This window comes from Cryptotermes secundus, unplaced genomic scaffold (genome assembly GCF_002891405.2).
Source record: "Cryptotermes secundus unplaced genomic scaffold, Csec_1.0 scaffold1406, whole genome shotgun sequence".
Classification (NCBI taxonomy): Eukaryota; Metazoa; Arthropoda; class Insecta; order Blattodea; family Kalotermitidae; genus Cryptotermes; species Cryptotermes secundus.
The window spans coordinates 679,267-693,311 of NW_019721015.1; positions in this window are offsets into that span (position 1 = coordinate 679,267).

Genomic DNA, 14,045 nt, shown 5'->3' on the forward strand with positions numbered 1-14,045 from the left:
CCACACCACGTCTGTATGTTTTCATGGCATATTGTAACACACTTCTATCTTTAGGATTGGGCAGTGTAGCAGGCCCCTGCCCGGCACTCAAGCGGAAACGCAGTCCGTCAGTTCCAAGGAACCGGTGAATGATCTCACACGGACAATCGTGCTGTTCGATCTGTAGCGGCGAGCAACTGTCAGCGTTCTTCTTACAATTGTGTAATTTAAATGAGTTCCTTCCCAGTTTCTCTCAGTCTCTCTCGCAAAATGACAGTTCGCCGTTTCAAAAGGTTGTTTAATCACGAATATGGAATAGGCGGAACACGTAGCAAATATGGGAAAGAAGAGGAGTGTATACGAAGCTATGATCGCAAATCCTGAATGATAAGAGCTACGTGGAACACCTAGGAGTAGATGGGAGGAATTATTAAAATGGATCTTAAAGTACAAGAATGACGGAATGCGGTCTCAGGAGGGGAACCATTGGCGGACTGCAGTCAGCACAATAATGAACTTTCTGCTTTCATATCCCTATAATCAGAATTATTGCCCTGAAATATTAGCGCATAAATTTTACGCATCCTGATCGCAGCATGGGAGGTGCCCAAGTGGGAAGTCGGCACATTTTGCCGGTTATAATGTATATGGAAAGATTACATACAAATCTTCCGGTTCTGAAGATGTTTCTTCAGCCTTACTGTTTAGGTCTGCACTTGGCCAAGTTTTAACCTGTCCATCAAACCTGTTATAAACTTCTTCGCTGATATTCTTGACGTCATCACTCCTTGGTCATGAAAGTGTCTTCTGAACGCAATGTTTGGAGTCAATTACAGATGCTCTGTCCCCACAAATTTGTTCGCTAGTGAAGCAGTGTATGGGTGTGAAATTTGGTCTCTGGCATTAAGGGAGGAACATAGACTGTGGGTGTTTGAGAACAGGGCGATGAGGAGAATATTTGGACCGAAGAGAGATGAAGTGACAGGAGGTAGGAGAAAACTGCATAATGAGGAGCTTTATAACTTGACCATCTCATCCTCCTTGACTTGATCATTCTAATTATACTTGGAGAAGAGTACAAGGAGGATGAGATGGTCAGGGCATGTAGCACGAATGGAGAAGAAGAATGCATATAGGATATTGGTGAGAAAACCAGAAGGAAAGAGACCACTGGGAAGACCAAGGTGTAGGTGGGTGGACAGTATTAAAATGGATCTTAGAGAGATAGGATGGGATGGTATGGATTGGATTGATCTCGCTCGGGATAGGGACCAGTGGAGGTTCTTGTGAACACGATAATGAAACTTTGGGTTCCATAAAATATTGGGAAATTCTTGAGTAGCTGCACAATTGGTGACTTCTCAAGAAGGGCTCAGCTACATGAGTGAGTGAAGAAGCGCTCAAAAATTGTTATGAGTTGGCAACCATGCCAGTGCCAAAATGTTAAAGAACTAAACCATCACAAAGGCCGTGTCATACCTCAGGCGGTTAGTCGCTGGCTTCCCACCGCAGTGGTCCAGGTTCAGTCCCAAGTCAGATCAAGTGTGAGACTTTTGGTTGACAAACTGGCACTGATGCAGGTTTTCACCGAGTACCAAGTGGACTGAGTCTTGCCCCACGCCGCGAAATTAAATTAAATTATAACGAATCCCAAGATTTTTTGTCTCGAAACAATTCCACTCGGAGTTGCCTACGTGTTAACCTTTAACAAAATCCGCCTTCTCCGTAATTATACTCCAAATTAATGCTTTAACATTCCCCGTATAGTGGCTATGTTTGTAATACTTGGGGCTTTATATACACTTCTCATACGTGTTCATGGAGTGGTGCTTAGGAATAAAGAGGAGACCTCTTTTTATTTTATTATATTCATAAATGTTCAATAAGAAGTGGAACATAATGACACGGGGTAAACTGGTTCCATTTCATAATACAACACTCAAAATCATGACGGTGTTCCGCAGTTACTTCTAATAGTTCTCCATAGATGGCTGTCATGGCGCACTCATGAACACCTACTGCGAAACAAGGTATGTCACGAAGTTCGGCAGGTTCACGCCGTAGTCGACATTCTTCAACGTTTCGTGTGACAGTTTCTAGAAAATCGACATGTAAAGTGGGCGTTATGTTGGATCGAAAACTAACTAACTAATTTCATGGAGCTGAGTTCTTGAAAAAACAGTAGTCTTTCGTCTACTTAAGAATTTCCCAATATTTTATGGAACCAGAAGGTTTATTGTCGTGTTCACAAGAGCCCTCCACTGATCCCTATCCCGAGCCAGATGAATCCACTTCTTACTTTCACATTCCATTTCTCTAAAATCCAGCTTAATAGTATCATTCCACTTGCATCTAGATCTCCGTAGTAGTCTCTTTCCTTCTGGCTTTCCCACTAAAACCTTATATGCATTCCTCTCTCTCATGTGTGCTACATACCCTGTCCATCTCATCCTCCTTGACTTGATCGTTATAATTATACTTGGCGAAGAGTACAAGTTACGAAGCTCCTCATTATGAAGTTTTGTGTTGAATCGCTCCGAACCAAAATGAATTTTTTCCAAATTTATTTTACATCTCTATACAAAATCCGTCGGAATTCATTCACTGCTGCCGCAGATTAAATACTTGGACGGACAGACATGAACTCCACATTATGAGTTCATTTGACGAACTTTATCCAAATAGCATGCAAAAACTGCAAGTAATTCCAAGTTGCAGCAGCCGCAGACCACAAAATTGGATCACGATTCAAGAGGCTGTTTTTACGAACTTGTGCTGGAGCACTTCAGCGCAGAATGAAGTTTGTTTTTAGAGCGACTGCCCATGAGCGAGGCGAACCGCATCGCTGCGTGACTCCCTCGCCGAGCAGATCTCGAGCCTGTGCGCGGCTCTTCTCGTGGCGGTCGTGGCACCATGTTGTCTGGTTGGTTCCACCGTTTCGGAGACACATACCACCTCCGTCTTCAGGTTAAGGAAAGTTGGGCGAGTGGCAGGTATGATATGAGAAGAGAGGAAGGAGACATGCCGCAAACCGGAATCGTGAACAGAGAGAGGGGTTGGGGGGTTATGGGCCACTGGGATCCATAAGCCGGAAAAATGTAACTGCTCCAGGACAGGAGGGAAGAAGAGTAATAATTGTAGGATTTTAGGTTCTCACACCGGCTGTTATGATATAATGTCATGTAGGCCGCTGAAAGTCAACGGACCTTTCAGAGAGGCATATTGCCTCCATCTTCAGCGTCGAAGAATAAGCCGAGCAAGGAACTTCTTCTTGCCACCTGCCTTCACGTTGGTTTCTTGCTAGTTTATTCTTCAGCCCTGAAGTTTGAGGAAATATGTTCCTCCGAAACGTCGGTTGACTTCCAGCGGACTACACGGCGTTATATCCCAGAAGACAGTACTCTTCAGAGTAATGATATCGAGATTTTGAAGGAAGCTCTCACACTACCGGTCCAGTCTCGACGAGACGCACATTGCTTCCACTTTGCTGCTGTTCAGTTGCTATGTAGGCCCACTGGCTACAACGGTGCGCATTAGTGTTAGTTGGCGAACGAGCAGGTTAGCACAGTGATTACGCTCTGCAGTTATATCGTTAGATTTTCTATTCCAATCTCGGCTGGAACGCCGGCAATCCTCACGGAGATTCCGTGCTTTTCCTCGGTCTCTCCACATAAATGCCGGGATAGTTTCTTTGAAGAAAGCAGTCTTCTGGGATTTGGCACCGTGTATATGTGGTGTTAACCGACGNCCTGCGCTATATTCGTCGTAAAACAAGCCATATACAATTTTATGCCGCATCATTTCGAACATGAGATTCACAATTTACACTTTGGCCCTGTTGAAGAATTGAGGTGCTTCTTAAGTCTGAGGGCGTCTCATATTCGAAGTAGTACGATATGTACATACTCATATACACAGTACATTGACTGTCCTGTCCACAACAATCCTAAATTAAGTAATAGTAAAGCTCTTAGAATATACAACATTATAATTTTGCCAGGGGTTATGTATGATTGTGAAACTTAATCTCTGACATTAAGGGAGGAACATACACTGAGGGTGTTTGAAAACATGATGCTGACGAGGATATTTGGACCCAAGTGACAGGAGGTTTGAGAAGACTGCATAATGAGGAGCTTCATAACTTGTACTCTTCTCCAAGTATACTTAGAATGATCAAGTCAAGGAGGATGAGATGGGCAGGGCATGTGGCACGAATGGGGGAGAGGAGGAATGCATGTAGGATATTGGTGGGAAAACCAGAAGGAAGGAGACCACTGGGAAGACCAAGACATAGGTGGGTGGACAATATTAAAATTGATCTTAGAGAGATAGGATGGAGTGGTGTGGATTGGATTGATCTGGCTCAGGATTGGGACCAGTGGAGGGTTCTTGTGCACACGGTAATGAACCTTCGGGTTTCATAAATGCTGAGAAGTTCTTGAGTAGGTGCACAATTGTCAGCTTTTCAAGAAGGGCTCGGCTCCATGAAGTCAGTTAGTTAACAGTAAAACTCGCCGTAATTTTAACGTAAAAGATATTAACGGTCCTGTAGAGCTCAGTCGGTATAGCAACTGAATACGAACTGGAGGGCCGGGGTTCGATTCCCGACAGTAGCAACAGATTTTTCTCTTTTGCACAGCGTCCAGACCGTCTCTGTGGCCCAGCCCCCTATAGAATGGATACAGGGGATATGTCGGCTGAAGCGTGAAGCTGACCACTCACCTCCATCCATTGCCAAGGTCAAGAATGGTGGAGCTATACTTCCACTTCCCCTGATGCTTCGTGGCATAGTGCTTAATTTTTAAAGCACAGGGATAATTTTGTCTCCTTAAAGATATTACTTGTACGTTTGGGTTAAGATGAACAGCTTCACAAAAATATAATTGTAACCGTGATTGTGTCACATAATGACAAGTTGATGATCGTCATCAGACCCATGTCGTTGGTCACCGGATGTAGCCCGTACACGCTACACGGTCTGTGGGCTCACACGGTAGCGTACTTGGTTGCGGCACTGTGCTAGAAGTCGGAAGGTCGCGGGTTTGAATCCCGATGAGGTCATTGGACTTTTTAATTGACCTAATCCTTCCAGACGCACTATGGCCTTTGGATCGACTCCGCCTCTAACAGAAATGAGTACCAGGAATCTTCCTGGGGGCTAAATGGCGGCCGGCGCCTAACGCTGACAACTTAACCGCCATCTGTGAGCCTATTGTCTAGAAAATGTGGGAGCCTCGACGTATCAAAATCCTGTGGGTCTCCACGGTATGTTACAGAAAAAGTTTTACATTTTACCTTACATGGTCTGCGTGTGGCATCAAAACTGACATTGGAAACAACCTCGAGAAATACACCGAAGTCTAAGCTCCTCTAAATACAATTCAGTTCCTACCTCACAGGAAACACAAAATATAACCATTACGAAGACAAACCGGATAATGATGGTTAGGGAAATATTAGCTGTATATTGTGACAACGGTGGGAGTTTTTTGTGACGTTAAACAGGTGGTGCAACCAGTGACCACTGAGCCCTGGAGAGAGCTGAACACAATTTTCCTACACTGTTGCACCCCTCATGCGACACTGTGGCGCTCCCTATAAACCGTGGCAACTGCAGCAGGCCGCAGGCAGGCGACGTGGCGAGTTTTTGTGGCGAGCACAGCTTGCCGGCCACGCGGAGCAGTCCCACGCTTCTCGCCGGCCTCAGCTCGTGGTCCCCTGGTTAGTCATGCGTGCCAGCGTGTGGTGCCTTGGCAACCTGGCACGCGAGATATTTCTATGTAGTCCTACTGGCACCACTGACTTGGACCGCTCACACGATGAGTCGCTGCTTCGAATCCTTGTTTTTCTGTGTCTCCATACAATTGTAAACGCCATACGTTGGTCTGATCCCAAATCTAATGACGTCCACCATTACAAGACTAACTCTAAGGTCCACTTCTTCTCCCAGCCAATGGATACAGACGGTTATTTTTAAGGAAAGAGTTCGAGCATAAAGGTGACCACTGACCTGAAATATACAGAAGTGAAGAGTATGTGGAACCTTACCTCCACTCCCAACCTCCTTCATAACATCCGACAGAAGATGGTAAGCAACTCAAGGCCAACCCTTAAAATTATGTTGGTTACTATATGTACCACCTGCTTTCACATTAAAACATTTCGCATTTTATTTTATGTGATTCTCACAAAAGGAACAACGATTATTTCCCTGAACAACATTAGCCGATTTGCCTCAGTAATAAAGACATGTGTTTTCTGTGAGGTAGGAATTCAATTTGTATATATGATTTTGATACATTTTGGGCTTCAAACGGTCAATTTATTATTTCGGTTGCGACGTTTTCCATGGATTATCTTCACCTACAAAGTTTTCCAACACCGCGGCACACCCAGTTGAGCTCAAGCGCGAAATTCTTGCTTGCGAGTCGCTGCCCTCTGTTCCCAGCATATACAGAAGTGCAAACTACTGAAATCATCTGCTAATGAAGGTATTCTTCGTTTAACTAGTAGCATTTCTGCAACTACAGACAATAAACAATGCAAATAAAGAGGATAACTGAATCGTGAACTGGGAAGTATGTGGTCGTGGCCTGTTACTTCATTGCACTATTACACAGTTTCCCAGCAGTGACTGGGAAAGCACTGAAGACCGCGAGAGGATAGCTGAAGTCTGTGGCCTGAATCGAACCCATATGCCAAAGCAAGAGTGCTAACCTCTGTCGATCCAGTCACCATGCAGGGAGTAGGCTGGCTTAAATTGCAAGCGAAAAGACGATCCCGAAGTAATTTATTTACTGTCAATAGGTCATACTACATTCCTTTGAATACTAGGATAATCAGTGAATAAATTAATTAGAAACGATGTGGCAAGAAGCTGCCGTTGCCTGTTGCCGCACGATATCGGAATCTTATCTGGAGGGACTGAAGAAAACCAAGAAATCATTCGGTAAGAATATCCGATTTGAAGGTCGAGATTTGAACCCGAGATTTGAACGTGAAACAGTAATATTCACTCCACCGCAATTTTCGACGGAATTTATGTAACAAGTGTATAGTCTTCGCCTTCAGTAAATGGACTTTCAGCTGTTCCCTCGCCACAGAATCGCTCGTACAAAATCATCGAATGGGATCTGCGGTTCGTTGAAGGGGGAAGGGCTCTGGTTACAAAAACTTCATAATCAAGAAGAGGGACGGACTATTACCATGAACACATTCAGGTTGAAAATAACAATGTTCCCCTCGCATTCACGAATGAATAAAGTGAAGGGAAATGACGTCATCGAACAAAGTGTTCAGTTCGCTGTTCCTTGCCACGGATCATGGGTCCCGAAGGGTTCCGTGCCTTGCTAAGAGACCGAAGAGACTGTCGCTGCCGAGTGGGTGTTGGCAAGTCACCACTTGTCAGAGGAATCGTTCAATGTGACTCGAGGCCTCGCCTTCAGAGCCACAGTCAGTGGACAACAAAAGTGGGCTCCGGTTTCCAAGCCATGTCGAAATGCTCGTTGAACGCTCATCCTACACTGCCGAAGGGAAGTCAGGAGGAGGACTAAACGTAGTGGATAAAAAGAACATATCAAAAAAGTAAAGCTATCCCTGTAACAGGCCGTGGAGGCCCATGGTGTTGTCAGACGTTGAGGCTTCCACATTTTCTAGACACTCGGCTCACAGATGGCGGTGAAGTTATCAGCCTTACGCTCCTGCCGCCCTTTATCCCCAGGAATATTACTGGTACTCAATTCTCTTAGAAGCTGAGTCGACCCCAGGACCATAGTGCGTCTGGAAGGATTAGGTCATTGAAAAATCCAATGACGTCATTGAGAATCGAACCCGCGACTTTCCTGGTTGTGGCATAGTGCCTCAACCAACTACGCTACCGCATGACCCCTATAAAAAGAACATGAACTTTCAAAGACTCGGGTTTTCACGGAGGTGAATATGCCTGTTTTCGTCTTCTGTGTTACGACTCCGTGTATAACAACGCTTCGGAGGGTAACAGTGCCTCCATCCTGAGGGTCCCTTTGGCATGGAGGCGGTATGATCCCAGGAAAAGTTGTTGCCCACGTACCAGCCAGAACAAAGAGCAACATATTCTTCCGAAGCATCTGTACGCATTTACCAGACTACACGGTTTCACGACTTAGAAGACATTAGTGCATAACCACGTTGCTGTAATATTGTTGTCACGCAACGGCTCTCCGGCATGTGGCATTTCAAGCAAAGTGAACATGGTACTCCTACGTATTTACAGACATCTGTACACGCAAATGTGTGCAGTCCCCATCCCATTGCTCTTCAGTTCAAAATAAGTTTGATGTTAAGCCATCAGTATATACAGTTACTGGATTCCATTGTCAGCAAAGGATCAGAATCTCATAACCGCATCAGGCCGCTCGTTGAACACGCGAGAGTATTAATCCTTCCAGCCGCACTGTGGCCCTTCGACTCAGCCTCTAGCAGAAATGAGCACCAGGAATCATCCTTGGATTTGGGCGGCCGACGTGCAAGGCCATCTGTTAGCCGATTGTCTAGAAAATGTGGAAGCCTCAACGTCTCACAACTCTATGGGCCTCCATGGCCTGTTACAGTGACAGCTTTACCTTTTTACTGTCGGTATGACTTACGCTCAAAGAAGTTATAGACGGACAATATGTACCCTTCTGTTTCTACAAATGTGCACTCGCAAATATGAAGTGTTGTTCGTCAAACTGCTGTATTTACTGTCAGCTGTAGAAGCGGATACTATCAGCAGTATCCTTGTGACATAATATCCCGGGCAGCAATGATCTCATTTCTAGATTCCTCTTTATCTCATCCTTGTGTAAAACAAAGAGATGTGTCTTTTTGTCTGAGCATGTACATTTCGAACTTATTATCCCTTTCTTTCTGCTGTAACTGTCCTCTACATATGACATTCAGATCTTATGAAATTATGAGGTAACAGGTAAAGCTATCCCTGTAATAGGTCTTGAAGGCCCGTAGGGTTGTGAGACGTTGAGGGTCCCACATTTTCTCTAGATAGTCGGCTCAGCGGTAAGGTTGTCTGCCTTATGCGCCGACCGCCCTTTACGTCCCAGAAAGACTCTTGGTACTCATTTCTGTTAGAGGCTCAGTCGACCCCACGAGCATAGTGCGACTGGAAGGATTAGGTCAGTTGAAAAAATCCACCTCATCGGGACTCGAACCCGTGACCTTCCGGCTTATATCGTAGTGCCTCAACCAACTACGCTACCGCGTGCCCCGTGACCCATAAAATTGTTTCTATGATTTTATTGCGGAACATATTGCGTTATGGTTTATATTGTAACGTGTCTTATTTGTAGCGTAACACACAAAAACACGCTACAATATAAACAAGTCCTCATCAGATATTTTCTTTCAATCTGCTGCGTATTTCTGCTGCTGCTTCTTGTGTCAGTTCTCTTCTTACTTTCATACAGCTTCTCCGTGCCTTCTTCAGGGTGATGCAGTCAATATGTTTGCATTATTACCATTTTTCTAGAGGTGTTTTGGGGCTGTGGTTCATTTGACGCTGTTGTAATACCTTAGGCCGTACAGCGTAGAATAGTAGGATGATCCATGAATGATGAACTGAAAACACTTTGAAGGAAATGACTGTGGTATTACAAAATACCACCCCGGAATTCACTCCGAAGGGAAGGGGACGGTCACGCGTGGCCTCAGACAAGATAGCCGATATCCCGATCGGGAATCGAAGGGAGTACCGCCGGAACAGAAATCATGTCACCGTAATACCACCATGTTCGGTCATGAAATCGTGATAATATTTTTGGTGTCTCTGATTCAAGCTTCCCCCATCCTGGAGGGCCAGGTCCCCGTATTTATATGCCCCTGGAACAGGGTGGCCCAGTTTACCCCCCAGGCCCTGGGTTCCCTTTTCGTCACCTCCTACGACTCGTAGGGTTACGGTGGAGGTATTGAACACGCCTCCACACGGATCAATCAGGTTATCAGAATAACAATTTTCTAGCTTCTAAATACCACTTTTGTCCATTTGTCCAAACCAAATTCCATTCGAAAATATTGACTATATTCAGCTGCGTCACATTCCTACTGATGACCCATGTGCAATAGGTGTTTTGCTGGTTGTCTGTTGTCACGGTGTTCGTGTACAGTGTTTAAATTATTCAGTTAGTGTGTAAGTGGTATGAAGAGGCTGGTCTTTGAAATGAAGAAGCTATGTGTTTACAGACCGCCTCTGTGATCTAGTGGTCAAAGTTTCTGGCTACAGATCCAGAGGTCCGGGTTCTATTCCCTACGCTACCATATTTTGTGAGAAGTACTGGATCTGGAACGGGGTCCACTCAGCCTCGTGAGGATAATTGAGGAGCTATTTCAAGGAAATAGTGGCTCCGGTCTAGAAAACCAAAATTAACGGTCGTGGGGATTTGTTGCGCTGACCACGCTACACCCTTAATCCCATAAAAGTTGGCACTAACTTCGCCGATAAGCGGCGGTCGCTAAGTCGGTATAGTTCGCTTGCAGACTACAGGCCATGGAGTTTCTTTTTTGTTTTTGTGTTTACAGTGAGATAGGAACTATCTTTAAATAATATTCCCATCAACTTCAGGCTTCACAAATGTAGACATACAGACAGTTTTTTTTGCGACAATTTTTGCATCTGCAATAGGCGAACATCAAGGAAAACAAAATGCAGAGTGTATATTTTTTTCTCGTTGGGTGAGACTGAGTCCACTGGGCACTGCGGCCACTGTTTGTCCTATTGTACCAGCCCCAGATGATAGGTGAGGGTGATTATGGAGCAATTGGTGAAATGAAGATTGGCAGGGGAAACCGAGGTACTCGGAGAAAACCTGCCCCAGCGCCACTTTGTCCACCCCAAATCCCACTTGACCAAACCCGGGATCGAACCCGGGCCGCCGCGGTGGGAAGCCAGCGACTAACCACTTGAGCTATGGCGTGGCCATTTTGCCCGTAGAAAGCGTACAACAGAACGCTGCTCTTCGGTATTATATCTCAAACACGGTCGTCATTTTGATTACTGAAACCAGCCTCTGCATATGCGCATGCGCCTCTGCTACGTAGACTATCATGAAGCTGGGCTGTGCTGCTACCTATTGATATATAAAAGACGTATATATATATATAGAAAATCTATTACTCCCATTACAGTTGTTTCACTTCAATTTGTGGCCTATTTACTGACTTCCCTCCTAGGTGGCCCTTCCGGCTTCTAGCATAGTGCCTCAACCAATTTTCACCGCTTAACCCCTACTCTTGTGTATAAAATGCTATATACAGAAGTTATGTTTTGGAAACTTACTCTTGTACTGCAGCACCCTCAACAATCCCCTGTATCTGCCGAAAAGATTAGCTTGGATCGAGGTGGTGGCAGAACAAAGAAAGGTGATATCACGGAAAGGGTTACAACAGCTCTGGACAAACCAGTCACACTCCGGCCACATTTCTGTTCAAGCTTTTGAATTCGATGGAGATAATCCTTCGAAGAGAATTCTCGGAGATTATCTGTAGCCGAAATGCAGACCATGTTTTCTGTTTACCTTTTTCAGTTGCCACGTTTACATGAATGGGGATGTCCACAGTTGAGTGCATTGCTGAGGAACGCAACAAAACAGGGACAGCCTTCGACCGACAGCTTAAAGAGGCTTGCTGCTGTTGTAACGTACTGGGATCGCTTGGAAATCTGATGTTTCCTATTGATTCATGAAGAACAGGCCTTGTGATTGGCTGATGTCACACCTAGGTAATCTTGCCACTTGGGTGAATAGAATTTCTGAAAGTTCTAAAAGTGGAGGAAACCAATGCTAGAACCGGACTGCGGCACCAGTGAAGTTGGCTTACGGTCGGAACAGGGTAACAGACTTCGCGTTAAGGACATGTGGACGCAAATAATAATAATTCATTCTACCGATTCATCCAAACACGGTCATTGGTAAAGAAGCCAGAAACGAAATGTGTGAGAAATGGACTGTATTGGACTCTTGTGAACACTTAATAAACATTGCCATTGCATAAAATACGAAATTTTTTGAGCACTGATCTACTATCAACCTCTCGAGCAGGAATCTCCTTCATGGAATCTGTCTGCTTTATTTTGCAGTAACCCCGCTTGCTAAACAATCTTGTGGATTGTGAAAGGAACTGAAACTCCCCTCATCAAAGGCTGTTATACTGAAACATTTAAAATAATCTATTTTATAGCTTATCTTAACACTGGATTTATTATCAAGCAGTTAAAAATACCCACCAGTTTCATAATCTTTACGCTGAAGCTAAGTTATATCGAATCCTGATCTCTTTCTGACGATTCAGTCGTGTAGAATGGATATAAAGAGATATAATTCCGTACTGAAACACCCTGCTGCGTTTAATTTAGCGTGATCCCCTTTTCTGTGCGCAACACATAGTGATTTCACATTATCACTATACATAGGTTGGAACTACGTTCGTACATGTTTCGATGGTCCGCGACAGTCATCAGTTACGTCCTTACGACACGAAGGCTGGTGCAGCGTGCATGTTCGTTAGAGTTAATGGAGTTAACATTTCTGTGCATTTTGTTTTGGCAATGGGTTAAATTTAAATCGTAATTTGATGTCCTGGTGCTGCTTTTCATATTTTTAGTGCGTTTTTTTTATTGTTCTATGTTGTTGTCAGGTATATTTAGTGTCCGTCGGTGCACCAAATTATACTTTCAATTTAATTCTGATTCTAATTACAGTTTTAACTTAGTTTAAGCCATAAGTAAAAAGTTAAAGTTTTTCCTATGCTTAATTAATTAAGCACTACACTATGAAGACATAAGAGTACTGGGGAGTGGAGGTATAGCTCCACCGTTCTTGACATCGGCACTAGATGGAGGCTAGTGATCAGCTTTATGCACCGGCCGATTTACCCCTAGGGAAGGAGGTCCCGGTATCCATTGGGCCCCGTAGTCAGTCTATGCGTTGTATACAAGAGAAAAATCTAGAGTCTGCTAGGAATCAAACCACAGATCTAGGAAGTTTAACTCCGTTCACAACTGTCATGGGCACCTGCAGTGTGTCAGATTGCGTATTGCATAGAAATACCTAGTGACGGTTACGTGACAACGGAAACATATTATGCAAACGCACTGCTAACATGTGTGTAGTGACAGTGCAAAGGGTGGGATCACAATACTGTTCGAATGAAGTGACATCTTTGAGTGCTTTCAGCAGATCTTTATTAATTATGTGTTCAATGTCAGTTGTAACGTCAATAATTTCGTTCTTAATACATAGTTCAACTTCAGAAACTTTATGTACTTATGTCAACACAATGTTTTGTTCAGCTAGTCTTATATGTTACAACTGAAAGTGTTAGGTTATGTAGAACTCAAGGTTCTTACAGCGGTGGTTATGATTCTTCGAGGCTAAAGATGGAGTCGACATGTTCCTCCAGAACGTTAGTAACGGTGTTACAGCCCATAAGAGAGAACTCTTCATGTTATGTCTGTTATTGCCTGTTCTTCTGAAGATGATCAAATTGTATTCGTACTGTGGTCTTCCGAGCTATGCCAGCGTATAGTCTGGTAGGTGGGTATCAAGATGAAGGCAGTATATTTCTCTTACGATATGTAGAAACTTAGATCGTTCTTAGGTGGAACTGTACCTTGACTGACAATTTTCGACTCAGCGCCGTGTGGTACTTACGTGATGAGAACTCTGCATATCTGTATATGTATGTACTTCGCGACAGGCCTGCTACTGACACGGCTCATCGTAGAAAATGGACGATGATTAACAGAAAGACTGTTAGCATTTCAACTGAGTGGTAGTTTATATTCCAGTCCCTGTGGTCATAGTACGATTTAAGGTACACGATGTCGAACCGCTCGAGAACTCGGAAATCCTGGGTTCTATACCAGAAAGGGGTACACGAGAAGGCTTGGAACATCATGTAGAGATTCCTTGACTATGAATTTAGAAAACCGTTACAAAACAAGGAGGCACGCGGTACCTTAATTGGTTGAGGCACTATGCCGGGAGGTCGATGGTTCGATTCCCGATGAGGTCATTGGATTTTTCAACTGACCTAAA